The following is a 15,012-nucleotide window of genomic DNA, read 5'->3' on the forward strand; positions in this document are numbered from 1 at the left end:
AAGTAATGATCACACATTTCTGTGTAAACGGTAAACGTTAGACGTCAATCATCGTAAATATCAAATGATTTTAATTTTGCAACCATTACTGATGGTCCTATATTTTCACCAATTCTATTACAATGACCATGCATCACGATGTGCCATGTAAAGTCCCCATAATTTAGCCAGCCTCTCAAACCATGATATAATTACCAGGTAGGGCACCGTAAACAGTTGAGTACAATTTTTTCCGGCGAAGTGAACTATCTGCCAATGAGTTTTAGTTGTGTGTGTGTATTATAACCATAGCACACACAAACACCGAAAGATGGCGCGAACTAGCAACATACTCAAAATCAGTGTTGCACTAATCACTGATTTTGACAGATAGTTCACTTTGTTGTTGGGCAACAACCACTACCTGTAAATGAATATATCTTGGCACTGAAACTTCGAACACATTTCGTAGCAGTGGTAATGAGTACTATACGATTTTTTTTAATTGTACAATTTGTTAAATTTACACGAACAAAGACCCGTACTGTAACATATAAAATTTTATCTTGTTGTGCATGGTATTCCAAAACTATAAATAAATACAAATACAAGAGTCCGTCGGATTTCGCAGTATATTTTTAGGAATTTTCACAGCGAATGAAGTCAGTCCTAGACTTAAAGGTGGAGTTACATACAATGCGCACGCATTAAATATGAAACTCTGCAAACAAATCCACAACACCGACCCGCAAAAATTAAAGAATTTTCAGCTATGACGATTGAGCTCGAGCGTCATTCTGTGTTGCTATAGATAAAGTAGTGTTTTTAGGCGTCAAAGTTAAAAATTGTTTAACTTTTGCGATTTGCTTTAGTAGGCTTTGTTTGCAGAGTTGCATTTTTAATGCGCGCGCACAGTATGTAACTCCACTTTTAAGTTATCTCATGTTAATTTAATAATTTTAAATTGTTGTTTTAGTTCGCTAAAATGAGAAATTCGTAAACCAAGAAAAGTGTATTTTTATTTTGTTGGAGCGAAGCGGATTTTGAGATTGAAAAACGCTCAGCTCCGGGTTCAACAAATTTCGCTACCACTCCGGGAAAATGGGCCTACTCTGCTTCACACTCCACTCAGCTCCGCTCTACGCGCTACTCCGAATCCCTGTTCAGGATGCGCTTATAAGGTGATGTCATGCGAACATCTGAGTACTTTTTTTATATTGGTTTTGGTTTTGCCATAAATCTAAATGTCAAATGCTTGTTAACACAGATGTGATTTTTTCTTCTTTAAATGATGTTTTATTTGATCCGATATTCCACTTATAAGTAACAACCCAGTTTTATAATGATGAAAATACATCATTATAACACATTTGAAAAAAATAAATTGTAAATTAACGTTTATTTTTAAAACCACTTTAACATTGCATTTACGGCATTTGGCAATCAAGGTAGTTTCTTTGGAGGTTGATCTTTGTTGTTGTACTCATAACGCTGGCTCCTAATTGTACCATGACAAGTATTATGTTATCATTCAAGGTGGATTAATAAAGGTGATCTCACGCGAACAGATGAAAACAGCTCCTCGGACGGTATTAAGATGTCAGTTCTATCCTTACATTCGAAGCAAACCACCCCGTTTTTTCACCTTCTCTTTGTTTGTGTTTCTCTTTCTCTCATTTTACCTGTACACGTACACACACGAGCGTACGCTTCTTTAGTTGTGTTGAGAAAAATATCATTTTTGAAATAACATCTTGACGGCAAGATGGCGGATTGCACCATATGATTTGTGGTTGTTATACAAATGAGAGCACCTTTAATTGTTTTGCCATGGTTATCATTGAAGTTTTCAAAAAATAATCACGAAAAACCTATGTTTTCAACTGTGAAATACGCACATAGTACCAGCCACAACACCGAAACAGAATGAGCGCGTTGGGTTATGTTTTTCAGCGTTGAGTTGGGAAACTACCACTCTGCAAACAAGTCCGAAAAATAACAAAGCGCAGAAGGTAAAAAATAGGGTTTACACGGCATATCATAATCGTACTCATCGTGTGTGCGGGTTGATAACAGCTTTTGCCAAAAATGAGCACTGATTTTTCTTTTCTTTGATTTTATTTAATTTTCCATACTTTTCTTCTTTTTTATAACCTTATTTTGGCCAGTATGTGTTTTTCAATATCTGTCAAGTAATGATTACACATTTGTGTGTAAACGGTAACCGATATACATACGCCAATTATTGAAAATATCAAATGATTTTGATTTGTTTGCCATGGCTGATGGTTATGTGTACATGTGACGCATATACCCATATTTTCACCAATAGTATTATAATAACCACGCATCATCATGTGCCATGTAAAGTCCCTATAACTTAGCCAGTCTCTCAAACCCATGGCGAAACCGAGTTTGACGTCGGTAACTTTCGATTATTTTCGATAGCTGAATACACAGGGTGATCCAAAACAGTAAAAAATATTTTTAAAATGAAATCAGTAAAATGATACTATTTGTATCATTTCATATCATTAATTATATATGACATTTTTACAAAACGATAATTCATTCAAAAGGCTTCAAACTATTCATAAAATACATAATGCAGAGAATATCGCCTTAAAGTACTGGAATTTCAAGCGATCAAGAAGATCCGAACTAGGAAAATCATCTATAATGGGCGGAATGGAATTTGTACGAAAAAGTGCGGATCAAGTGCACATCAAAGAAGAGGTCAATACCTTCTATTTGACGTATCACACTTAACTGGAATCAGATTTTCCTTGAAAAAAGTTTCCAGATTTCTGTTTAGAAACTGCAGGGCAGAAAACTGATTCCAGCCTTCAGACCAGGAATGGACTTCGTACAAAAATATGCGAATGCCACGTCATAGAGGGGATCAATACCTTCAATTTGACGAATCACAATTAGAAGAAATCAGTTTTACCTTGAAGAAAGTTTCCAGAATTCTGTTTAGAAACTGCAGGGCAGGAAATTGATTCCACCCTAGAGACCAGAAATGGACTTCGTACAAAAATGTAAAAATGTGCGAATGCCACGTCAAATAGGGGATTGGAATTGTCACATTCAGGAGCGTACTGTGAAGACTCACAGATGTTGGCCACTATGTAGATGGGCCGTAGGCTCCAAATGGGGCCTGAATTCGAGGATAGTCCACTGGCTCTACAGGAACGTGATTAGACCAATACTTACTTGCGCCTCAGTAGTTCGGTGGATTGCTATGGAGAAAAACTGCAACATAAGGACCATACAACAGGTTCAGAGAACATGTTGTCTTGGCATAGGCGGAGCAATGAGGATCACGCCCACTAGGGCATTGGAGACTATTCTAGATATCCGACCCATTGACATATAGATTAAGTGTGAGGCAGCCACTGCAGCTATGAGACTTAAGGCGATGGGAAAAATGGATTGGGGATGGGAGCAGCTCATACCATCGCGGTATAATCGAGGCGACGATAGGAAACCTGGAAGGAAGGGGAGAGGTTTCCGATTGGATACCTGAGATGAACCTTGAAGTCGAGTGCGAGGCACTTCTGCCAGAGGCACAGTCTTGCATTGACGAAACCCTAGTATTGCCATCTGGTAGATCATGTTACACGGATGGATCAAAGCTACAGGACAGAGTGGGCCCGGGAGTTTACATTGAGAACCCAGGGATTGAGATCTGTTTTAGACTGCCTGACCATTAAACGGTCTTGCAGGCGGAGATGCGGGCGATCACAGAATGCGTGCGGTGGTGTGGTGCTAACGCGAGGGCGTCGAGTGGGAACATCTTTACCGACAGTAAAATTGCCATAAGGGCAATAACAACCAGGACGGTAAGGTCACGAACAGTCTTGCAGTGTAAGAAGGAGATTAACGCCTTCTCTGAGGATGGAAAAATCCCCATCGTTTGGCTGCCGGGCCATAACGGAGTGAGGGGAAATAAAAGGGCAGACGATTTGGCGGTGAAGGCCAGAGGACTGCCGTCAATAAACTTGGTTAACCCGAAGCCTTTCGGGTCGACGCAGTCCGAGATAAGGGAGTGGGCGACGAATGCGCATGCAACATTGTGCAACAGCGAAACGGTCGGTAGGACTGCGAAAATCCTATGGGGGGGGATCCAGATCGTAAAAAGACGAGGCTATCACTAAAAGGAAGCAAGAAGGATATCAGTATAGCTATAGGTATCATAACGGGACACATAGGACTATGAGCTCACTTATGTAAATTCGGTGCGGCAAGTGATAGCATATGTAGGGCATGCGGGGAACAGGACGAGACGTTGGAGCATTTCCTTTGTCATTGCCCGGCTTTCGCGTCCAACAGACACCGGTACTTAGGTGGAGACACAATATCAGACATGAACCAACTTGGGGGAGTGGCATTGAAAACGGTTATGGATTTTGTAAGAAGCACGGAATTCGAAACTTAAATCTTTCTTTTTAGAGGTTACTTTATAGTTTTTTAGAGCGCACAACTACTAGCTTAGGTGTATGTCCATAGTGGCATGGGGCGGATTAATATCTGCACCCTCTTTTCAACCTAACCTAAATAAAAATAAATAAAATATAGTTTAAAAGAGTTTAATTTCATGCAAAATTTAATTACAATAAAAAGCAGATGAGACAGTGCTTGGAGTATTTGAGAGAAAGATTCTTTGTAAAATATATGGACCAGTTTGCGTTAAAGGAGAATTTAGGCGACGTATGAACCACGAGCTGTATGACGACGATAGCATCAAAATACAACGGCTGCATTGGATAGGTCATGTTGTCAGAATGGATGAAGAAGCTCCAGCAAAGAAGTCTTTTGAATGCAAACACGGTGGTACACGCAAACCGGGAAGACCAAAAGCCCGAGGGAAAGATCAAGTGGTGGTAGACACCTCGAAACTTGATGTCAGAGATTTTAGAATGAGCGCAGAAGATCGAGGCGCTTGGAACGCTATTCTACGTTCCGCTAGTAGAACCAATATTTTGTCATAAGAAGAAAAGAAAGAAGAAAGTAGATGAGAATCAATTGGTGTCCTTCAATGACAAGTCCAGGTTAAATATTTTTGCAATGCAATGCATTGCGTTGGCGAGAGGAAATTAGGAATTGGAGTGGGGGAAGAGGAAGTACTGCTTATTGACATTTGTCTTAAATCATTAGATGTCAATGTGGGTGGGAAAAACATTAGCCGGAAGGCGATTCCACATACAAACGGTTCGGGCGAAATAAGAATTCTCTCTATAATGCATTGTGCGGTCCGCTGGCCAATCAATTACAAACGGGTGTGAGTTCCTGGATTGTCTAGTATCCCTGACATGCATCCTTACATCAGGAACAAGAAGACGAATATCAGACAAACACACACCATGAAAGTACCGATAGAACAGCGCCAAACAACCCACATTGCGACGATGATGAATGGAGGCAATAGAGTTGGATACCCCACTGTCCCCAATCAACGCCATCGCTCTCCTCTGTACATGGTCCAGTAGCTCCAGGGATGATTTTGAAGCTCCAGTCCATACATGTCAGTTGTACTCCATTTTCGGCCTTATGAAAGTGGTGTAGATGTTAAGAATATCAGATGGAGTGAAGTAATTCTTACACCGTTTAAGGAAGCCTAAACACTTGAATGCTTCTTTCGACACTTCACAGACATGTTTAGCCCAACGGACATCACTTTGTATTTTCATGCCCAGAACATCAAGAGCTTCTGATTGCTCAACATCTACACCGTTGATAGAAAAAGATGATCGTAAAGGGTGAGCAAATCGTTTGTGTGACAACAATTTGCACTGAGTCTTGCGTGCATTAAAGTCTGCTCGATTCATTCTACTCCACTCAGAAATGGTCAGCAAATCCTGGCAGAGTGTATCGTCAATAATGTGCCTCTTGTCCTCAATCTCTCGAAGACGTGGCCTATGGTCGAATGCATACGAATGACAGAGATTATTGTCATCCGCAAATGAGTAGATCGGATTCGATGTCTGACCCAACAGATCGTTGATGAAAAGTAGAAAAAGAGAAGGAGAAAGAACAAAACCTGCGGTCAATTTGTGCTCATCGGATGAGAACCCATCTATAACGGCTCGAATAGTGCGATCTCTGAAAAAGCTCGCAATAAATCGAACGAAGTCGTCTACCGTAAATGCAATCAAGAACGCGGCCAGCTCCGTTTGGAGACAGAGTTTCTAGGGTTTCGCAACTTGTCTCATTTCCTAGCAGGAGTGCCGTGGCTTAGCGCCGTCTAGCATGCACTTTGGTTGTGTTTATTGAGTCCACCTTAGAGGAAACTATACCCTACACCATTACTGTGGTACAGGGTATTTTAACTTTGTGAATTAGTTTGTAACACCCAAAAGGAAGAGAGATAGACCCATTGATAAGTATACCGATCGACTCAGAATCACTTTCTGATTCGATTTAGCTATGTCCGTCTGTCTGTCTGTCCGTCTGTCCATGTTAATTTGTGTACAAAATACCGGTCGCAATTTTCATTCGATCGTCTTAAAATTTGGTATGTGCGTGTCTTTCGAGATGAAGCCTATTGAAATGTGGAAAAAATCGGTTCAGATTTGGATATAGCTCCCATATATATGTTCGCCCGATTTGCAGTAATACTGCAATAATATGGTCATTTGTTACCCGATTCTCTCAAAATTTGGCAGGAACGATTTTCTTATGACTCCCGACATTACACGGGAATTTCATAAAAATCGGTTCAGATTTGGATATAGCTCCCATATATATGTCCGCCCGATTTGTAGTAATACGGCAATAAAATGGTCATTTGTTAACCAATTTGCTCGAAATTTGGTATGGGCGTGTTTTTCCGCCTAGAGACGAAGCCTATTGAAATTGGAAAGAATCGGTTCAGATTTAGATATAGCTCCCATATATATGTTCGCCCGATTTGCAGTAATACTACAATAATATGGTCATTTGTAAACCGGTTTTTTCGAAATTTGGTATGGGCGTGTTTTTCAGCCTAGAGACAAAGCCTATTGAAATTGGTAAAAATCGGTTCAGATTTGGATATAGCTCCCATGTATATGTTCGTTCGATTTGCAGTAATACTACAATAATATGGTCATTTGTAAACCGTTTTTTTTTCGAAATTTGGTATGGGCGTGTTTTTCAGCCTAGAGACAAAGCGTATTAGAATTGGAAAAAATCGTTTCAGATTTCGATATAGCTCCCATATATATGTTCACCCGATTTGTAGTAATAATGCAATAATTTGGTCATTTGTAAACCGATTTTCTCTTGGCAAATTTGGCAGGAACGATTTTCTTATTTGGCAGGAACGATTTTCTTATGACTCCCGACATTACATGTGAATTTCATAAAAATCGGTTCAGATTTGGATATAGCTCCCATATATATGTTCGTTCGATTTGCAGTAATAATGCAATAAAAAGGTCATTTGTTACCCGATTCTCTCGAAATTCGAAAGGAAGGGTTTTCTAATGACTCCCGACATTACTGTTATAGCTCCCAGTATTAGTTATAGCTCCCATATATATGTTCGTCAGATTTTGGGTAATTTGCAATAATGTTGCAATTTGTCAACCGTAGTTATTACAGTTTGAACATATTTTTGCTCGCCGAGGTCCATCAAAAATGTGTCCAGAATTGGATTTAGCTCCCACATTGTATTTATTTTTAAATGAAAAAAACGTTTATTTTGTTCGTTTTACTTTTGATATACATATGTATTATATTTTATTTAAATTTAACTTTTGGTTGTTGTTTAATATTAAAGACATATAACAAAACTTATGCATAGAATTTACTAAATTTTAATTAAATAATATTATCATCATTAATATATATATAATATTCTCCTTACCAATTGCGGTATATGCTCGTTCCCATTTTCATGTTCATTTTTTGTTTTTGTTTTTGTTTTCGTTTTTCATTTGGTATTTGATGAACTTAAAAATAGTACATATTTACTAAATATCATAATAATATTTACTTAAGGTTTTAGACTAATGAGGTTATTGGGGTCATACATCAGACATCAGACATCATCGTCATCGTTCAATCATCTTTGAAACCATTTTAAAACAATCAGAGGAATAAACAAATTCTTTCTACCATAGAAAAGTCAGAGAGTTCGACGTATGTATGTAAATGTATAAAAAATGCATACGTATAAATTTTGTTATATTTATTTTTATATATATACAATATATATATGCTTTTTGTGGCTTATAACTGTATAGATATTGTAACTTAGGTTTCCCCACAAGTGAGAATGAGGCGGTCGATTTAAGACATTTAAGACAGATGGAAGCTGGAAATGTTTTTGTAAGGTTCTACAATCAGGATATTTCTCATTTTTTTTCTTTATTTTTTCTTTTAGAAAAAGGTGCGTATTGTGTACAAATTTCTGTTTTATGTTTTGCGCTCTCTTATTTTAAATATAATACAAATACAATTTCTATAATCATTTCAAATTTAAATAATTTTAAACATTTCGTTTGGTTTTTTTTTTTTTTTAAAGTATGAGGTCCAAATGTTGTTTTTTGCTTGTATTTAGAAATATTTTTTTTTATCAATATGTGTTATGTCCTTGCTTAACATTTTTTTCTCTTTATTTTGGTTTGTATTTTCAAGTGCATTCTTACAAATAATTGACGGAAATATGAAATCTATTCGAAAGAAATGGGGGTTGCAAGGGGTTCTTCCCACTGACCGATTGTTGCCATAGATGTGAGCAAAGCAAAAGTTAACCACCTGGGCTCCAAGCAACAAGGTGCCAGTTGAAACTGATAGTGAGAATAGCCCCTACAAGGATGGGTCATATAGGGGGGGGTGGGGGTTCCTTACTCTCTTCAAACTCTTGTATGTATGTATATCGATTATATCGTCTCTTGTGATATATAAATAAATAATTTCTCTTTTCCTTTTTATGATGTAAACTTTTTATATATATTTTTGCCTTTTTTGTTCTTTGTAATGCATGTATATATGCGATATTTTTTTAAAATTTATTTTGTTTGGGTAATGTTTTCGTTGTACTTAATTTTTTTTTACTTATCTAATGTCAAAGGTTGTACATTTATGTTCATTTGAAAGTTTCTTCAAGTTGCTGAAGTTGGGGAGTTTATCGAGTTCGAGGTTCGTATATAGTTTGGGGTATATAAAATTTTACGAATGACATCATTTATGACTCTTAATATGTAAACAAATTGTGTTTATTTGTTTTATATATTGTATGTATGTATGAGTTAATAAAAGGTAATTTTTCTAAATCGTACAATGTTTGTTAATTTAACTAAAAGAAACCTCTGTCTGAGACTTCGCGCCAAAACAGTTCTAAATTCCTGTTCCGTTAGTTTTTTTTTTATTATTTTTGTTTTTATGATTTACACATTTTGCTAAAGAATTCATTTATCTAAGAATAGTGAATTTTTTTTTTTGTAATAATGTGTGCCAGTATCCGGAATCACAAAATCTATAATGAACAAATAAGTTCAAATGATTATTCAAATCAAAAAAAAAAAAAAAAAAATTTTAGGAATGAATAACAAATTATAAGCAATTTTTCAATCTACGAAATGATGGAGTTTCACTTTAAAATGATTTTTTTTTTTGGCAACAGACCACGAACTTTATTATTGTTGGGCTATTTCTATTTTAACAAGTAAGGGCGTGCTAAGTTCGTCGGAGCCGAATCTTATATACCCTCCATCATGGTCGTATCTGTCGAGTTCTTTGCGCAGTATCCCTTTTTAGGCAAACAAAGAATAATTAATAAGGGCGGAGGAGGAGGAGCTATATCAAGTTATAGTCCGATTTGGGGCTCAAGAAGCGAAAACGGGAGATCGGTTTATATGGGAGCTGTATCAAGCTATAGATCGATTCTGACCATATTGCACACGTATGTTGAAGGCCTTGGGAGGAGCCGTTGTACAAAATTTGTGCTAAATCGGATGAGAATTGCGCTCTCTAGAAGCTCAAGAAGTCAAGACCCAAGATCGGTTTATATGGCAGCTATATCAGGTTATATACCGATTTGCACCATACTTAGCACTGTTGTAGGAAGTCATAACAAAACACGTCATGCCAAATTTCAACCAAATCGGATAGGAAATGCGCCCTCAAGAGGCTCAAGAAGTAAAATAGGGAGATCGGTTTATATGGCAGCTATCTCAGATTATGGACCGATTAGGACCATACTTAGCACAGTTGTTGGAAGTGATATCAAAACACCATATGCAAAATTGCATTCAAATCGGATGAGAATTGCGCCCTCTAGAGGCTCAAGAAGTTAAGACCCAAGATTGGTTTATATGGCAACTATATCAAAACATGGACCGATTTGGCCCATTTATAATCCCAACCGACCTACACTAATAAGAAGTATTTGTGCAAAATTTTAAGCGGCTAGTTTTACTCCTTCAAAGTAAGCGTGCTTTCGACAGACAGTCGGACGGACGGACATGGCTAGTTCGACTTAAAATGTCACGACGATCAACTTTATGGGGTCTTAGACGCATATTTAAAGGGGTTACAAACAGAATGACGAAATTAGTATACCCCCATCCTATGGTGGAGGGTACAAAAATGATGTGGAATCTTTGCGCTTCAAATAAACGTCTTTTTTTTTTTGGGGATGAAAAGATACGTTTTAAATACGACAAGCTGTTCCGCTGTGTCCTCTTTGTATTAACCCGAACCAAAGCTTACTTTTCAAAGCCTTCTTCGGCCGTTCCTGGGTCTTGTTCTCAAAATGCGGACTCACAATCAATTTGAAAAGTTTTCAAACTATGAACATTTCATAAAGGAATAGGGGTAAATTTCTCACATATCACTCAACGCTATCCGATTCAGGTTTAAGCTCAATGATAAGGGACCTTCTTTTTATAGCCGAGTCCGAACGGAATGCCGCAGAGCGATACCTCTTTGGAGAGTTTTTATTACATTGCAAAATACCTCACAAATGTCACCAGCATTATGAGGAGATAATCACAGCTGAAAAATATTTTCTGATTTTCTTGCCAGGATTCGAACCCAGGCGTACAGCGTCATAGGCGGACATGCTAACCTCAGCGCTACGGCAGTCTAAAGATTAACATATCTAAAACAAAATCTTTGAGCTAAATTTAAAACCTTAAGCAAGAGTAAGTAAGAGTAAGAGCGAGCTAAGTTCGTCGGGGCCGAATCTTTTATAGCCTCCACCATGGTTTGCATTTGTCGAGTTCTATGAGCGGTATCTCTTTTTAGGCAACCATAGAATATTGAATAAGAACTGTTTGCTATTGGAGCTATATCAAGTTATAGTCCGATGAATGCTGAACATTGTTATATTTCAGTTCAATCGGGAGATAGGTTTATATGGGAGTTGTATCAAGCTATTGATCGATTCAGACCATATTAGACATGTATGTTGAAGGTCATGGGAGGAACCGTTGAACAAAATTTCAGCCAAATCGGATAATAATTGCGCCCTCTAGAGGTTCAAGAAATCAAGATCCCAGATCGGTTTATATGGCAGCTATATCAGGTTATGGACCGATTCAGACAATATTTAACACTTATGTTGAAGGTCATGGGAGAAACCGTTGAATGAAATTTCATCCAAATTGGATAATAATTGCGCCCTCTAGAGGCTCAAGAAGTCAAGATCTCAGATGGGTTTATATGACAGCTATATCAGGTTATATACCGATTTGCACCATACTTAGTACTGCTGTAGGAAATCATAACAAAACACGTCATGGCAAATTTCAGCCAAATCGGATAGGAAATGCACCCTCAAGAAGTAAAATAGGGGGATCGGTTTATATGAGAGCTATATCAAAACATTGACCGATTTGCGCCATACTTAGCACAGTTATTGGAAGTCATAACTAAACACCTCATGCAAAGTTTCAGCCAAATCGGATGAGAATTTCCCGCTCTATTGACTCTAGAAGTCAAGACCCAAAATCGGTTTTAATGACAGCTTTACCAGATTATGAACCGATTTGAATCATACTTAACACAGTTGTTGAAAGTCATAACAAAACACTACCTGCAAAATTGCAGTCAAATCGGACGAGAATTGCGCCCTCTAGAGGCTCAAGAAGTCAAGACCCAATATCGGTTTATATGACAGCTATACCAGATTATGAATCAATTTGAATCGCACTAAAAACAGTTGTTGGAAGTCATAACAAAACACTACGTGCAAAATTTTAGTTAAATAGGACGTGAATTGCGCCCTCTAGAGGCGCAAAAAGTCAAGACCCAAGATCGGTTTATATGACAGCTATACCAGATTATGAATCAATTTGAATTCCACTAAATTTGGCCTATTTACAATGCCAGCCGACCTACACTAATAAAAAGTATTTGTGCAAAGTAAAAAGCGGCTAGCTTTACTTCTTCGAAAGTTCGATCGACTTAAAATGACATGACGATCAAGAATATATATACTTAATGGGATCTCAGACGCATATTTCGAGGTGTTACAAACAGAATGACGAAATTAGTATACCCCCATCCTATGGTGGAGGGTATCAATTATTATTTATATGACCGTTTGGTCTTTCTAGTGCTAAGTAATATCTTAGTATTCTGATGAGCCAAATTTGGATACCCTTCGGTCGAGTCTAGATGAAATGTGTCCAAATATCTTACATTTGAATTAGATATTGCCCCAATGTACCAAAGTCCTTTCGGGTTGGGCGATTCACCCAATAGGTTGACCCCAAACTTAACACAAGATTCGTATTTTTGAGTTATTATAAGGGTACATACAAAAATAAGCTTAAATCGCTTAAGCCATCCTCGATAACTAGCGTTTTCATACCAACCACCGAAGGATGGGGGTATATTCATTTTGTTCATATCCATTTCCGACCCTATAAAGTATATATATTCTTGATCAGCGTAAAAATCTAAGACGATCTAGACATGTCCGTCCGTCTGTGTGTTGAAATCACCCTACAGTCTTTAAAAATAGAGATATTGAGCTGAAACTTTGCACAAATTCTTTTTTGGTCCATAAGCAGGTTAAGTTCGAAGATGGGCTATATCGGACTATATCTTGATATTACCTACATATAGACCGATCTGCCGATTTAGGGTCTTAGGCCTCTAAAAACCATATTTATTATCCGATTTTCCTGAAATTTGGGACAGTGAGTTGTGTTAGGCCCTTCAACACCCTTCTTCAATTTGGCCCAGATCGGTCCAGATTTGGTTATAGCTGCCATATAGACCGATCCTCCGATTTAGGGTCTTAGGCCCCTAAAAACCACATTTATTATACGATTTTGCTGAAACTTGGAACAGTGAGTAATGTTAGGCCCTTCGACATCCTTCGTTTATTTGGACCAGATCGGTCCAGATTTGGTTATAGCTACAATATAGACCGATCCTCCGACTTGGGGTCTTAGGCCCATAAAAGCCACATTTATTATCCGATTTTGCTGAAATTTGGGACTGTGAGTTGTCTAGGGGCCCTTCGACATATTTCTGCATTTTGGCCAGATCGGTCCAGTATTGGATATAGCTGCCATATAGACCGATTCTCCGATTTAGGGTCCAAGGCCCATAAAAGCAACATGCATTATCCGATTTTGCTGAAATTTGGGACAATGAGTTGTCTTAGGCCTTTCGAAATCTTTCTTTAATCTGGCCCAGATCGGGTCAGATTTGGATATAGCTGCCGTATAGATCGATCTATCGGTTTAAGGTTTTGGGCCCATAAAAAGTGCATTTATTGTCCAATATCGCTGAAATTTGTGACAGTGGGTTGTGTTAGGCCCTTCGACAACCTTCGTTTATTCGGCCCAAATCGGTCGAGATTTGGATATAGCTGCCATATAGACCGATCCGGCGATTTAGGGTCTTAGGCCCATAAAAGCCACATTTATTATCTGATTTTGCTGAAATTCAGGACAGTGAGTTATCTAAGGGCCCTTCGACATATTTCTGCATTTTGGCCCAGATCGGTACAGATTTGGATATAGCTGCCATATAGACCGATCCTCCGATTTAGGGTCTTAGGCCCCTAAAAACCACATTTATTATACGATTTTGCTGAAACTTGGAACAGTGAGTTGTGTTAGGCCCTTCGACATCCTTCGTTTATTTGGACCAGACCGAAATTTGGCACAGTGAGTAAAGTTAAGCTACTTGACATACTTCTGTAATATGGCACAGATCGGTTTAGATTTTGATGTAGCTGCCATATAGACCGATCTATCGGTTAAAGGTTTTGAGCCCATAAAAGGAGCATTTATTTTCCAATGTGGCTGAAATTTTAAATTTAAGTTAAGTTGGGCTCTTCGACATCCTTCATCAATTTGGCCCAAATCGGTCCAGATTTAGATATAGCCGACATATAGAGCGATATCTCGATTTAAAGTCTTGGCCCCATAAAGGCGCAATTATAATCCGATTTCACTGAAATTTGACACAAAGACATATGTTAGGCTTTTCGACATTCGTGTCGTATATGGTTCAGATCGGTGTATTTTTAGATATAGCTACTGTACTTATTAAAATTTAGCCCAAATCGGGAGATATTTCGATATAACTGTTATGGGACATAAGGTATGCAATTTTTACCGCATTTTGATGAAAGGTGGTTTACATATATAACCGAGGTAGTGGGTATCTAAAGTTCGGCCCGGCCAAACTTAACGCCTCTTTACTAGTTTAGTCATCAAATATGCACAAATTATGCAAAAGATATGCAAAATATGTGCAATATATGCACAAAATATGCAAAAGATGTGCTAAATGTGCAAAAGATATGCAATATCTGCAGTTTGCATAAAATATGCAAAAATTTATTAGCGTTTTCCAAACCTACATTCGATGAAACAAATTTCTGTGTTTTTAAATTTTTTTTCCGATGCTCCAAAAAATATAAGGATTTGCATATGTATCCGCTCTCTACTCATTACTTAGGAAAAAAGTCATATGTTTGCATTGAGATTTTTGAAGTGCTTTAAAAAGCAACCGCGAAAAATATGTGTGTTTCAACTGTGATGAACAAATATAGCACCAGCGCCTTACGATTAG

This window comes from Stomoxys calcitrans, chromosome 1 (assembly GCF_963082655.1).
Source record: "Stomoxys calcitrans chromosome 1, idStoCalc2.1, whole genome shotgun sequence".
In the NCBI taxonomy this organism is placed as follows: Eukaryota; Metazoa; Arthropoda; class Insecta; order Diptera; family Muscidae; genus Stomoxys; species Stomoxys calcitrans.